We start from the raw sequence: 16,063 nt of genomic DNA, 5'->3' as shown, positions 1-16,063 counted from the left end.
ACTGGTCACAAGTGGGTCCACTTCAGCCTCACCTCCACCTGGGTCACTCTACTCCAACACGGCCCCCTCACATCGTCCTAATGCCCAGCATCAAATGCTTGTGTATGTGAGAGAAATTCTCCAGGTGGTTAAATTATTTCCTACTTTAAATTTGAAGGCTGAATCACTGGAGGCCCCGGGCGGAGGAGGGAGGAATGAATGAGAATGATGAGAGAGAATAAAAGAGGGTGAGGAGGAGGAGGAGGCAGAGGGCGAGGAGAGGAGGTTTTTGTGTTGAAGGAGAATGGGGATTAGTGCTGGTGTAAGCTGGGCCAGCCCGGGGGTCACCCCTGACAAAAAGCACGGCAAACAACACCCCTGGTTTTATCAGACTAATTCCCTCTGTGCTGTGGGTTTAAAAACAAGAGGCCAACGGACGCAAATCACATAAAATAAAGCTGTTTTCTGGGACGTCATGTGTTAAAAGCGAAGCTATTTATTTATTGGATTCAGAGTAATGAGTAGCGTCCCCAAGTGTCTCTTGTTTTTAAAAGTTACACTTCATGTCATTTCTTGGAAATTTACATTTTTATTATGTAACTGGCAAAATGTATTAAAAAAATCACTACTGTAAAAACCATGAAGATAAAAGGAACAATACACAAACATGGTTTGATTTGTGATGATTAAGAAAAGACATATTCACAATAACCTTCATTTATGACTGATGATTAATAAATGTGAATTCCTGTTTTTAAATCTTTCCAGATGCATCACATTAATATGTTCCCAGCCAACCCGCTGTGCTATTTGAGTAAATTAAGAAGTCTTTTGCATAATCATTGTTCCTCAAATTGAACCCTCATTCAAGATTTAAATTCACAGGGCAGCGCTATAATATTTCTAGAAATCTCCATTTAGTTAAAGTGTGCGCATCACACGTAGTAGTAGCCAAAGATATTAACTCTTTTCAGTTTAGGGGTTTATAAACATAGTCCTAAAAACCTTAACCGTCTTATTAAAGTCAAACATACAAAAAAAAAAAAGATATTTGAACACGAAGATTTATAAAAAGAAGAAAAAAGAGTATGTGATCATTTAATTATTGCTCAATGATCTACAGTAACTACTTGAGGATACTATTGGGTGTAGATGATAAAGGTGAGATCACTGCATCTGTACTGTATATGGTCCTGATTAGACTGTGTGTATGCTTAAATCAACAGTGTCACCAGAAACATTCTGTACAACTACTGTTCACTGAATAGATAACGATCGAACAAGCAAAGTCTCCGGGAAGAAACAAGAATTCACATATTTACATATTAACTGAAAAGTATGAACTTAATAATCTCCTTCATGTGATAGCATCACATCTGGTCTGACTGATGCTCAAGTAAGAATCAACCACTAAAGTACTGTACACTGTACATGCTGTATGAGCCCAGCACCTTTTAAACACAAGAGGCCATGTTTGTATCAGTCCAGCTACAGCTCAGTCTAGTCCAGACTCGCCGAAGCCTCCAGTGGCCCCAGATTCTCCCACAGACCCAGAACTGGTGCTGGGGGGACCCATCCACAGCCATGTGCATAGGCACATGCTTGGACTCGGCAGCTCTGGCACTTCCCACTCCATAACCCCATGCGCCCCCTGCTCTCCCCATCCCGCTTGCTCCTGGTGTCCTAAACGTGGCTAATCGGCGTCAGTTTATCACGCCTCCGCATATTTCCCTCCCTCTCCTCCTATAAAAACCCTCACCTCCGTCGTTGGACCCGGTTCTGTCATGGGAGATTACGGGGGACCGATTGCACAAGACCGAATGTGGCACGAGGAGATTAGCCGGGACGCCATAGAAAATAGCAACGGGGCCAACGGATTCCTCGCGAGGGGGCCTTATCGTGCAATTACACGTTGACATGTTTTAACCATTTTTCAGCCTCTTAATCCGAGCACCCCCCCCCCCTCCCCTTTCTCTTTCCAAAAGCAGACCTATTGGTGCTGAGGGAGCCTCACTGCTGTCTGCCATCTGACTCTCTCCATCACTCTGCTGCCGTCTGAAAAGTCTGCCTCCTCTTTTTCCATCTTTGCATTTGTTACCGTTTAAAACAGCTAAACAGGTGGTGTTAGAGCCAAAAAATAGCAATTCACTCATTAGGCCTTAAACACAGCAGTATAACATTTGCTTTTTTATATACATGAAATCTCAGTTTACAAAGCTAGAAATACACACTTATGTATTCATTTATGTTGTTGTTGGTACAATTAATCTATTTTTTATACTAACTATGAAATTATTCTTTACCAAGTCTAATCAAGGTCAGGGTTATTGTCAGTGTCTCCATATACAGTACTAAGTACAGAAGGTAAGAAGGAAACCATCTTTTATTGCAAGCAGTATCATTACAGTAGTTGTTAGCAAAGTACAGTAGTTTATATAAACTGCTCAGAGCACTTTACAGTGAGCAGCGGAGCAGGAAACTGGCTCCTCCCTCCAAACACTGACGCACGGCAGCAGCCAGTTCAAGGTACTGTAAACACAATACAGTTCTGCTTGGAAACAGTAACAACTTTTTTACTTTCCCACACAAATCTCTTCACACTGCTGCGTCTGCTTTCAGGTTTAGAATATAAGCAGGCATCAAACGGACTGCATGGCGTGTTGTTCCACCGCGCTTCTCTATTCAATTAGAGCCTTTCATGACAATCAATTAGGGAGTACCCCCTGGAACTCCCCAGGGGCCTATAATCATCACACACCGTCTGCTCCGACTGGCAGTGGGAGCCCCACCCACCAGTAGCAAGGACGCTTCAGTGCAACATAATGGGGCCACTGGGAGCCATGAACACACAGTTAGTGGTTTATTTCAAGGCATTTAACTCCACATCATGTTTTCCCCTCTCTGGCTGTGTGTTAAATGTAAATTTTCTCCCTTTAAGTTTTGCTCATCGGCACAGTTTTTCTGCGTTTGGAGGTTTTCCTGCGTGTCTGTGCTTTAGTTGGGGTTAATTCTTCCAGCTGGTAATCACATCCAGAGGTTAAAGCCTTTGTTGTTTTAGGAATTTACCCACTTAATCCCCAACCTTATAACTTGCACACTGTAGTTTGTTAAAGTGTATGACTTGCACTAAAATGATTTAGACTAATTGTAGCAGCTTAAATAAAGATGTAAAACATAACAGGGGACAGCTTTCGTTATCTATGGACTGAGGGTGCTGTTGCATCATGTAAGCTGTAGATTTATGCCAAATAAAAAATTAGAAATATAAATCTTAACGCTCTTAAGTGTTCTGAGATTAGAGACAGTTCGCTGTCATGGAGTGCTTGTCTTCTTGAAGCCACAAAGCCCTTCAGTGTTTATTTCTATCTTTAAACCAATTATAAATGCAAGAGCAAAAAAGTGAGGTCTCTTCAGGCCAATTACCTTAAACACCACAGTTCTATCCTGAATTGTTAAGCTATTCTGGAGAAGAAAAAAAACGCAAAACGAGGATGGAGGAGAACAGGAAACACATGATTACAACTGTAGCTCAGGCTCAGGTAATCACTGAAGTTAAAAGGTCTCCTGCCAGCCCAGAGGCCAGTGAACTGCTCTCTGCTCTTCGCCTCTGTGGAGGGGAACCGTGTCATTTGCAGACTGCAGGTGAAATCTAGTTCACGGCTCTCCAGCCTCCAACCAGACGCGCCACTGGAAAAACACCGGTCAATTAGTGCCAATCATCAGCAATGGTGCCATAATTATTTAGTGGTGTTTGACATGGGGAGACCTGTGTGTGTGTGTGTGTGTGTGTGTGTGTGTGTTTACAGTAGGATTTATACAGCAGATCGCTTAACAGGTTTGCACAGAAATCAGAATTGATTGTATTTACTGTAGATTATGAGTGATGTTTCTCTAATGTAAGGGAATGGGTGACACTCTTTCACCCTTTATAGCAGGGAAATGTCCATGCTGGAATTCAGGGTTATAGGAATGATGACAAATGTGGCAAAAAAAACCTGCAACAGTTCCCATTATGTTCCTATAATAACAGGTCAAAATCAGTCTAAATGTCTCCAAATTGGCATTCAGTGTGTGCGTGTCTGCGTGTGAGCGGCCGTGCACCCTCTGCAGGAAGTTCATTTACGCATTACAACCAGGTGACCCACAGCCGCCAAGGCAAGACACGGGGCAGAGCCATTAGTCACACTACTTAGGCTGTCTGTCTTTGCAGAGTGTGTGTGTGTGTGTGTGTGTGTGTGTGTGTGTGTTCGTGTGTGTCCTCTCATACCAAATGTATAGTAGAAATAGTGCGTTAATGGTGAGCTGTTGCTTCATAAATGGCAAATGCTGTTCGTTTTAAAGTAAAATTGTATTTTCACAGTATTGTAAAACCTGACATCAAAATAAAAGCTCCAAACTACAAGCAATCATAACATCTGGTGGCTTCAGTTTGGTCTAAAAATAAAAAGCACCAGAACTCTAACGTCTCCTCAGTGCAGGCACAAAGCTCCTGTTGGACCTGACTGCTGCCAGTGAACTGTGAGCACTTATGCATATAATTTTACCTACTGTAAGGTTAATTTATAACTTGTTTGTCTGCTTGTGTTTCTTTTTTGGGAGACTTATCTTAAATTGATATTATCCTATCGAGAAGCAGTTCTGTGTAAAACGACATATTCAATACAATACTCTACTTGGCTTCTCTTTAACAATCATCCTATTAAAAACGTCTACTCTGACATTGAGGCAGTGGAAGGGACGCCTTCAGTTCAATGACTCTATCACCCCGGTATTTAGTGAAATACAACCTCTAGTTTATCACCTGAGCAGCGTGTGATGCTGTGTGCCAACAGAAGAAATAAGACTGGACCAAATTTGACTTTTTCCCAGACAGAGTGCTCTCCTGCTGCTCTAACGACACACATTCTTCCCTCAGTTGCTGGCAGTGACCATTTGGGCTATGCGGAATGCAGTGCTTGTGTAGCTAAGTGCGTGTACAGTACGAGTGTGTGTATGCATTTGGGTGAAACAATATGCTAATCTCCGGTGTGGAGTGGAGGGATTTGCTGTATAAAGGGGAGAGAGAGACAGAGAGGAGCAGGCTTGTTAGCGATAGCCTGGCTGAAAATTCCTACACACACCCACCTTCCTGATCCACTTAGTGTGCGTGTGTGTGCGTCCGCATGTTTACGTGTAAATAAGTGTGGTCTGTCAAAATACTGTAAATGGTTTCATCTATACAGGTTTTTCCTGTTTCTGTCATTTGTGGATGTTATATATTGAATGTCGATATGTGTGTGTGTGTGTGTGTGTGTGTGTGTGTGTGTGTGTGTGTGTGTGTGTGTGTGCGCGTGCGTTCGCGGGGGTGTCTCTACACGTGTGTGAGAGGATGATCTACATTGGCAGCCAGCGGTTGTGGACTCAGATTAAACACGCACAGGGATTCACTCTGGGGATATTTACTGATTCTCGTTAGAGCCTCAGAAACTGACAAACACACACTAATCGTATCACCTATATACTGTAGCTTAATCCGTTTACTGTGATTGGACTAAATCTTAATGTAGCATACTTTTAACTTTATTTTAACTGGGTTCCCTTGTGCTCAGCACAGAATGTTACGTTATTGTCATAATGGCAATAAATAAGATGCTGGGAAAATTCCGTTTGCCCTTATGCAGTATTGCTAGACAGAAAATGGCTAAAGACAAAGGATGTTTCTGTGTGTGAACCTGTTTGACCTCAACCCAAAAAATTGACAATTTTTTACTAAAATAAGAAAATTAAATTTTTTACTTGAGAAATTTTATAAAATTCGCAATGTTCAATTAGTTTGCTTTAACTTTGTTTCACCCCCTGTGGCACCAACAGACAAAGTTCAAGAACAGCACAAACTGAGTATTAACATACATTCTAAAAGCATTTTTCCATTTCTGGGAAAAACTCTGCTGCTCACATTTAGTACAATTTACCTCAGTGTGGAGGTACAGTAGTAGTAGCAGTAGAAAGGATTGATGGAGGCAAGATGAAAGACAACATATCCACATCATTAGCAACCTCAGAGGTGATGCCAAAAGCAAAACCTGGAACTAAGGCACTATTCACAACATTTGCCCAAAGAAGCTTTCAAACATTCAATTAAAAGCCCGGTTGTAAAATGTAAATGCTCCCCGGGTCTCACAACAGAAGCAGGAGCTCGAACACAGTCTACGCTTCAACAATCATGTCTAACATCCTCAGCAGGAAACTCTAGGCAATGTTCAGACAAACTTTTTCTCTTTTTTTTTTAAGTTGACAACTTGCTGCAGAGTAAAAAAAGGAGGGAGAGATGGCAAGGGATGTAGGGGAATGAGGGAAAACAGAGGGAGGAAGGAGCAGTGCTGAGAAACAACAGGAGCATCCATCCTTTAACCAGTGGGGAGTTATCACCCAACAACAGAGCCTTTCCAAACGCCTTAAAAAGCACATTTGAAGATGTATTAGTACATCCCTGACTCCACTTCCTGTCGATAGGGGGCTGCTCACTGGGATTTGTGCATGTGTGTGTATGTGTGTGCGTGTGTGTTTTTTTATGTGTGAGCTCCCTCCAAATTCCCTTAGTGAGCGTTGCTAAGATGCTTTAGGGACGGGATTAGCTGGAGGCTCATCACACATTCCATAACAGAAAAATAGTACAGAGAGAAAAAGACAGACGCAGAGGAAGAATGTAAAGAGAGGAAGGAGGGAAAGAAGGAATAAATACAAAAATGAAGGATGGATAAAAAAGAAAGGGACAAAAGAAGAAACTAGAAGGAAAGACAAAACAAGCAATGAAGAAAACAGGGGAAAAGAGAAATAAAAGTGACAAGACCAAAAAGAAAAAGCAGAAGAAGAGGAAGGAAATAAATCTTGGAAGTAAAAATAAATAAACAAAAAAAGGGGAAAAAGAAAGAAAAAAAACATAAGTAATATATGTACAGTATATTAATAATCTGCAAAGACCAGTGGGGAGAGAGAGTGAATATGAGGGGAAACAGGAGGATGAAGAGAGGAAGAGTGGGAAGAAGGAAGAGAAGGGGAGTGAAGGAGGGAGCTTGCCGCGCGTTGCATCAGCCTGTTAACCGAGGGCAAAATGATGAGAATAAGCTGCATAATGAAGCGTGGAGGCAGCTGCAGCAAGGAGTCCAGGAAGCCACCTATTCCTCGTCCGCCGCCATCGCCGAGAACCCGTCAGAGACGCAGCCTGGCAGGTTCTGACGTCCCGGATTAAGAGATGCACGAGATGAAAGTGTTGACGTCTTTGGGGTCTCTACTGATCAACCTGCCTGGGGCTGGAGCAAACAGAAACATGCATTCAAGTTCCTTTAAGCGGCCCAACTCATAAGTAGCACAGCGGAATCAGAGCAGAGATCTTTTCGAGGATCCATTTAAAGGTTTCATTAATTACAAACAACTCATTAAATTTGGAGCACCTGTTGTCGGACGGCCTTCACCAAATGGTTCTTTTCTACTCTACGAACACATCTGAAAACTGAAATAGCATTCGGAGAACAGCGCATGAGTGCCATTTCCTGAACAAAGACTGTACTTGAACATTTACCACTGCTAATGTTTTGTCAGATTATCTGATATTTTCTCTCTTAAATCTTCTTCTAATAGTATTTTCACCAATGCGTCTAGACGTGGCCTAGAACTACGACATGCACTTGTTAATTAGTGCTCAGCTTGTTGAATTCAAAATAACCCAAGTCTTGTGTTTATAGAGCTTTGGAATATTTCATATAAACACAGTCGAAGAGCCACAGAGTGCCTCCTGTCCAGACTTTGGGAGGAAGGAGCTTGTGATGGTGGACTGCTGTCTTGAAATGTGAAATGAACAAAGATCTGGCATTGTCTAAGCACATCTCTGGGTATAGCTCAACAAAAAGGGAAATTCAGTACAAAAAACATTATGATTGAACTATGGTTAACTTTCTATACTACATATTAAAAAGTCTGAATACACTTTTCAGCCGCTACCTGCCGAGACTAAGTAAAACTTTAACATTTTCACAACAATTTGCAGCATATTGTCCAGCCAGTTTGTTTAATTCGATATAAGAAATGTCCTTAGACCGACTGCCAAAGGTGATTGGCTCTGTTAAATTTGTACAGTACAGTAGGTGTGTTCATGTGTAACTGGGAGTAGAAGGCTGATACTGGTTGCATAGGTGTGGTCTGCTCGATCTCCTGTTACCTGGCCATCCACTGCAACCCGAGACGCCTTTGTTTGGACAAATTGACATAGTGAAACGAGCTGACAGGAAGCCAGATTTCCCTCTCTGTTCGTCCTCATCTGTCCCGTTTTTATCATTCACTTGCCCATATTAACACAAAAGCACAAACATATTTGCGACAGGAAACATTTTTTTTTAATAATTTTAATACAACAATTATTTTAAATAAAATTTTAATTATAATTTCTCTCCAGTGATGTGCATTCATGTAAAACTTTTCATCATTTCCTCTCTCTCTTTCTCGCTTCATTTTTCTCTGTCACACTGTTTGTCTTTCTTCCTACATCCATCCGTTTAGGGTTTCCATGATCTCATTATGTGCCTATGAAAAGGGACAGGTAATGCAATCTGGCATGGCGTGGCACGACTGCTGTGTTTGTGTGCGCACATGTGTGTGTCTGCGGAGTCTCTATTTCACCCACTTATCTCTTGTAGAAATAATCATTTAATCAGGTGCGCGCACACACACACACACACACACACACACACACACACACACACACACACACACACACACACACACACACACACACACACACACACACACACACACACACACACACACACACACACACGTATGTATGTTCAGGTCAGAGATGCCCACAGTTAAAAAAAAAAAAATCGGCACCAAATCGTATGTCAGAATATACTAATAATTTTGCCATTCTAATGTGACTGCAGCAGCTGAAGCTCATTTCACACCAGTTTCATCAGTTTTGATCCTAAATGAATGTGACACAAAATACAGCTACTAAATCACTAAGTGTACTTGAAGTCAACGGTTTTGTATAAAACTCTGAAGTGGACTTACTTTTTATAACAGTATGGCTGTTTAAATGGCCCTATGAAACCTTCCCATGTCCATGGCTTACAGTTGGACTTGGAACCATTACTGCAGATGTGCAGACTAAATTTTACAAATGTTTATCTGTTTGCGATGACAAATCAAACAAGTCAAATAGCAAAAAAAAAACCTGCAGCAAAACCTGGTACAGTAGCAGCAGACACTGACGGTTAAACAGTATATTAATAACAGAAGTCTTGGGACCACAAACTGGCACCAGTGCCCCAAAACTCATGGTTTAGAGATTCTGCACTGGATTCCCAAGCTTGCCTCAAAGGCCAAATAGAAATGTGATTAGTCATTAAAATTCCAAACGATGTGACTGTGCAAGTAGAGCCACCCCACACACATACAAAACCATCACTCCCTGACTAAACAGCAGATGATTTGAATAATTTTACTTTCCGCAACTTGGTGTTGTTGCGCCAGCATAATGCTCAATTGGCAGCTGTACGCTGGTACTGTATGATATTAAAAATCACAAATTGACTCACAGTAAACACGTGACAGCAAGAGAACGGAAAAATAGATCAATCACTGCATCGGACAGAGAGAGAGAGAGAGAGAGAGAGAGAGAGCGAGTGAGCGTCAGCGGTGAAAAGAAAAGGAGAAGGAGAGAGGGAGGCCGATCGACTGTAGCTTTGACCTCTCTGCACACACAAAGCCCCCCTCCCTCACCGAAAAAAAGCCATTTTTACTGTATCAATCACCCCCCGCTCCCACGCCCTCTCAGCCACCCGCCCCACATGGTTGGACAGCCGATACGCTGCAGTTGAGGACTAAAAGCTCCCACAGGGCGAGCGACAATAGGACTCCTACAGCCAAGGAAAGAAAAGTGCTCCCTCTCTTCTGTCTCTCCCTCTCTCTCACTTTCTTCCCCGCTAACTCACCCGCGCTCTCTCCCTGTGGGGAGACATGATGGAAGTCATTATTCGGGCCCTCCAAGTTGCCACAGAAGCGTCAGGGCTTTGACCTGGCCCCGTGTGAGCGCGAGGGTGTGTGCGCAGTATACATAAGCCCCGCAGGATGTCCTCCAGCCCCACAGAGTGTGAGATGAGGAGAATTAAGAGTAATTTTTCCTCACAGAGGCCTGACTTTTCTCCCCCCACTAAGGAGTAATGTCACACATTTTATGTTTCTACTCAACACGCTTTGATATGCACACACGCACGCTTGGTATGAGGCAAATTCATCACAAGGAGACGAAATCGAATAACTATGCAAGGCATTTGAAATTGAAAACCGCTGTGTAAAACCATGCTTTGGAAAGAATACAGTAAAAGTATTAGTACTAAGAACAAACACTGCTACCCACTGAGGGTTTGGGCTCTTATTTTGAAATAATTATGCATCGCAATCAATAGTTAATCAACATCATACTGATCGGTGCTCTGAGGTGGAAAAACTAGAGGAGAAAATTGAGGGTGAGAGGGAGCGTGCGTCTTATTATTTTGCTTTATTGTTATGTTCAGCAAGTCTCCTGCTGTTTCATGTTTTCTGTCCGTGTTCATATAGCAGTGGGCTTAAACAAATACTCCACCTTAAACCTGCCCTAAACACCAAAATCAAATCACCAAATAGCTTCTAAACACTTCCGCTGTGGTCTCAGCTTGGATTTGTAGCAGTTGTTACACTGTTGACCCAATCTGTTACACTGTTGATCTTCTCCAATCTCCATCATCACACATTTTTTTACAGTATAGTTTGCTTTTATGTTTCATGCAAGAGAAAAAAAAGCTGTCTACAAAGTGGACCTGAATAAGTGAAATACTACTTCTATTCAAGTGTACTAGAAGCGGATAAAAAAAATAGAGACCCTGAAAAAAAGACGGACCCTTCTGGGAAGTCGGCAGAAAACGGGACCGCACGCTGAAGTGGTGGAATAACCGATGCCGTCTCACAAACACTCTGACATTCACCAGTGTTTTCTGAGTTGGGAATCTATGCACACAATTGTATTAAAAGACAATAATGACCTTTATAATTGATTTCCACAACTCTAATACAATTTTCCCTTTGCAGAAAATTACAGATGATGTTCAGCTTCCTCCACTACAAGTTTGGACTTCCACCTTACGTCCTTCAACTTTCTTTTTATTTCCTGTTTCACTTGTTCTCGTGTCATTTGTGTGATGAAGTCAGTCCTAAAGTAAACGTTGTCGTTCAGAGGGGAAAAGGCCTGTGCTGTTACGCTGTGCTTTGGCTCAGTGGAAAAAGCACGAGCCCATTAATGTCAGGTTATCTTTCTACTGGTTCACGCAGGGAGCAGCCCCATTGAAAGACCAGTTTCACCTCAGCCGGTGCAAAATTACCAGAGCACATTAACTATCAATCATTAACCATCAACCACTTCCTAATACGCAGACCCTAATGTGTGTTATCAATGGTGACCAGTTGCACAGAAAAGCGATTCAGGTGTCATGAAGACTGATGAACTCACACTGTACAGGACTGATTTTGGCGTAATAAAATTCCAGGCGGCGCCAATTACAACAACATTATCTGAACGTTACAGCCAGGTAAGGCTGGCACAGCTCGACCCATCTCAAGGCCTGAGGATACAGTGCATGACTGTTGCTCTATTGCTTTGAGCCTTTTCTTACACTGTATTTCAAGTGGGTATACAGTAATTATAACAAAATTGGTGATTTAGTCTTTAAGTCACTTCCTCCTAATGTAACTTTAACTCCATTTTTAACCTGAGTTGAGGAATAAAGCTATATTCCTATTGGCACCAAATCAGTTTTTGCTGCAATGAATTTAAATTTTGGAAAGGCTTTTTTCTTCTGCCACCGTCACCCCTGCCATCATCGTGATCACTAGCACATTTCTTCTCATCTTCATCACCGCTGTTGTCCCCTCCATCACTGTGACCTCGTCGTCCCTCGTTTCCTCTTTAAGGCCTTTGATTGTTCTGGACCTCTTGTATCTTTTTAGCCGATGTCTGGAGAGGGCCTTTAGCTTTTAGTCTGAGCAGACTGATGCTTAGAGAGAAAAGGGGACGGGAAAAAAAGGGGAGGAGAAAGGAGGGAAGAAAGAGGGGAATCAGGATGTAATAGGAGACACACAGCAGGGGGGCTGTTTACTGTCACTGAAGGAGGAGAGGAGAGGGAGACGGGGGTGAGACAGAGGGAGATGGACAACAAGAGGAAAAGAGCGAAGAATAGCGTAGCGCTGAAAAGAGAAGGGAGACGTTTAGGGCAAAAAAAAAGATGGCTACACCAATTCTGTCCAGTTCCAGATATTTATTTAGACCTGTCCCCTCACAAAGCTCAACAAAGCTTCCTATACTGCAACATGCACCGTAAAGTTCCTAAAAAACTCCATGTAGCAGTTCAGCAGCGAACCTGGGCCTGTTCTGGCGCCTTTTTCAAGTTATAGCACCGGAAGCGTGCTGTGACTATAAAAACAAGAACCGTGGAGTAAATTATGAGCCGCCACCGACGGAACACACACTGCATCTCGTAACATCCAAGGAAGAAAAAACAATGCACAAACCGAAACGCCAAAGACGCTTCACAAGCTAGTACGGCTGTTAGCCATGACGCGACCTTGGCGCCCTTAGCGTTTAGCTAGTGCTGTTAACTAAAAGCCCCGCCTACTTTAATCACAGTTTTGGGTTTTCACCTCTTCATCCAACCGCTGTGGTTTCATCTTCATCTTTCATCTTCATCTTCACTCACGTGTCTATGCTGCTCTGTCTCGCATGCACACCTACACACTGAGATTTATATTTTCCGGGCTGCTGGGACCACGCACGCTCTAACGTTTGCTGCCACTCTGAAGATAACCGAGCGTTAAAGCAGGAAGAAATAGGGGTAGTTTGATAATAAAGGCAATTGGTGAGGGTCTCTCTGCTACGTAGCCAAAGTCGAGAGTACAGAGGCAAAGTGATACACTGGAGTTGACGCGTTGCATAAGCCTGGCAAGAGAACCAGGAATGAAAGATAAAGTAGGTATGGGGAGTAAAAATATACATTGATGATTCGAAACAGGTTTGGGCTTGAAATTTGCCAGTGCATGCTGAGTTCAGGAGCCGTTTATAGACCTGTGCAGAACTCAAAATGATTAGTGTGTAAAATGTAACCTTACAGATCTGATGCAACATAACTAGTCACAGCTGTAACTGGCCCATTTCACCTTCTGTGTTTTTTTTTGTCTGTAGCAACTTTATATAGAAGGACAAAATACCACAAAGTTTCTATTGACTTGTATTGAGGCATTATGCCTTTTGCAAACAATACTTTTACCACTATGTTTTAATAATCACATTATTATTGCTTCATTCCCTTGAAACATCAAATATTAGTACTGTACTGTATACAGTATGTATTTGACAAAAAAGGTCAGAGGTGAAAAACAAAGGCAGTGAAGGCATTATTCATTACAAAAGGAGCCAAAAGGAAGAAAACGCGACAAATTTATACATAGAGGTAAAGTTAACATGTGTAACTATGAAGCACTCAACATTCTACAAAGTATTAATAAAGACTGGGTCAGCAAAGGTGAACTGTGGGTTAGCACTCCATATAGGTGTTATTATTCTTACAGAACCTGAAGGTCCTTGAGGATTTGAGGAAATAATGGAACATTTTTGAAAAGGAAAGGAAGGCCTTGGAAGCACTTCATATATTTATTCCCCAACACAAAGCATACAGCCTATGTTCAGAACCTCGGAGGACTTAATGCTCTCGTCTTATCGCATCATTTATTTTGATTAACACTCTCTTTAAAAAGTAGCTATTTACTCTGTATAGTCCTATATTTTGAGATTTCCATTTGCCAAGTGAGACGTACAGTGTAATGTTTGACCCTTGATTTCAGGTTCTATGCCTTATAAATAAAGTTAAACACTGTCCACCGGTAGACTAAACACTGCACTATAAATTAAAGAGTGATTCCTATTCATTCATAAAACCCTCTTAAGCATTTAGACTGGTTCTTATCAGCTAGCTGGCCCTGCGCTGTTGTCCCTCACTCGCCCACGCAAACACATCCACCAAAGCTCTCACCTGTCGAGCCCTTCCAGAATTCTTTGCAGGCCGCCGGGACCGGATCCAACAGCTGTCAATTAACCGTAAGTCAATCCTACAAACGACTGACAAGCCCGTAGAGCCAGGGATCAAGTTCAGCCTCCTGGGGATCTGTGTGTGTGTGTGTGTGTGTGTGTGTGTGTGTGTGTGTGTGTGTGTGTGTGTGTGTGTGTGTGTGTGGTGTGGTGTGGTGTGGTGTGGTGTGGTGTGGTGTGGTGTGTGTGTGTGTGCCTGAATCGGTGTGCGTGCGTGGGGAATCAACCGGCAACACCGCTAAGCTCTGACTTCAAGGAGCTCAGGTTGAAGTCGATGAGCTGATAAAACCACTAAGTGTGTGCATTTGTGTGCGTTGTACTGGCCTCGTCTCTTCAAGACAGGGTCCATGGGAACACATGGACACCGCTAATGCTTTAACTACCATCCAGAGAACGCACCACATCAAACAAGCACACACAGTCTACATGTGTTATCGGTTAACTTTTTTGGTTTTATTTCTATTTTCAATAGCTGGGGTACAAGTTTACTTTTATTTTACCGTTGACCTGCAGCGGTTGTTTAATATTTAAAGAGTCACATAAACTGAATCAAGACTCAATAAGCAAATTCAAGGCAGAGGATAAGAACCCTAATTTAAAGATGGATTAGTGCCAGTAAAGACTGATAGCCATGCGTGTTTGTTAGTGGTTTTCATGTATGCATCTAAAAAAACACAGTACATACTGTGAAATTTTGCCAATAACATGACTCTAACACACTTCAGTTGTGTTGTAGTCAACAAACAACTAGAACAATACCGCTACTGGTGCAACCAGTATCTACTTACTAACAGGTGCTGTAGGCATACGTGCTTTTATTTTGAAAAAAAAAAATAAAATAAAAGGCCGCAAAAATTAACAAACCCTGCTCTGCGCAAACTTCTACTTTCTTAGACACCAACAACAAGATTGGAAGCAGCTTTACGTAGGTCAACAATATACTGTACACTTACAGTGAACTACTTCAACACATCTATTTGAAAAACAGTTTTAAGACTAAAGTGTTTCAAGTGAAACAGACACCAAGAAACTGTGGTAAGAGAAAGCTCCCAGCAACGCTTCTAACACCAACCCGTGTGTGCGAGCTGGTGTACGTCTTCCCATTGTTGTGTGTGTCTTTGTGTAAGCAGGGCGTGGAGCAGTATTAGTATCCTGAATTTAATTGTTCCAACAATACAGTCCTATCCATCTGTGCGCGTGTTTGATTGGGAACTCTGCCCCCCCGCCCGACTTGGCATTCGGTAACTTTCAGCAGCTATCGGGTGACTGCCGGGAGAAAAGGAGGGAAAAGGTAGAGGGATGAGGAACACTGAGGACTATTTTTGCTTTCAAGTGCATTTGGTCATCACGGCTGATGAGAAGCCAATTGAGAGAACACACACCTGCTCCATTTACTGTAGGTTTATTTGTTATTTTGTTGTGTGACATTGTTCAAAAGTCAAAAAGGACCAACTGAGGGCAAGGAAAGGACGAGAGGAAGAAAGACCTTCCTTTTAACCTTAATACAAGTATCCTCCAAATAGCCTTAGAGAGCTTAGTGTTACTTGACTGAAGATATTTTCTTATCAACAGCAAATTGCTGAGCAAGGTACTTTAAAAACAACATTCATATATTTATCATTTTGGCAACAGCACACACAGCACTGAGTACAAACCAGTAGCACATCTACGTCCATATTACAGTACAATATTGTATGTTATCAGATCAAGCAGGTCAAACAGAGGTTTTCAGCCACTTATTAAATCAGGAATCAGTCAATTCAACCTTTTTTCCCCCCAACAATTACAGAATATGTAAATGCTCAAAGAAGGTAAAAGCAAACATATTTGACAGGCGTCATGAGAAATAAATCTCTACATTGAATGCGCGAATAAAACAAATTAACTGCAATAGCCCAAACTATGGAACTGTTTTCAGCCCCTCAATCCTTGAAAACT

The 16,063-nt window shown here is 42.1% G+C and overlaps 1 long non-coding RNA gene across 1 annotated transcript in view; it reads right to left on the bottom strand.

Moving 5' to 3' along the window:
• The window catches only part of LOC129603153 (uncharacterized), a 35,105-nt gene that overhangs the window by 15,865 nt on the left and 3,177 nt on the right, over positions 1 to 16,063 (bottom strand). The gene's annotated exons all lie outside the window — the stretch shown is intronic.

The sequence above is a fragment of the Betta splendens genome, chromosome 2 (genome assembly GCF_900634795.4).
Source record: "Betta splendens chromosome 2, fBetSpl5.4, whole genome shotgun sequence".
Lineage (NCBI taxonomy): Eukaryota > Metazoa > Chordata > Actinopteri > Anabantiformes > Osphronemidae > Betta > Betta splendens.
The sequence above is the reverse complement of the archived record's forward strand: the minus strand, read 5'-3'. Positions and strand labels throughout refer to the sequence as shown.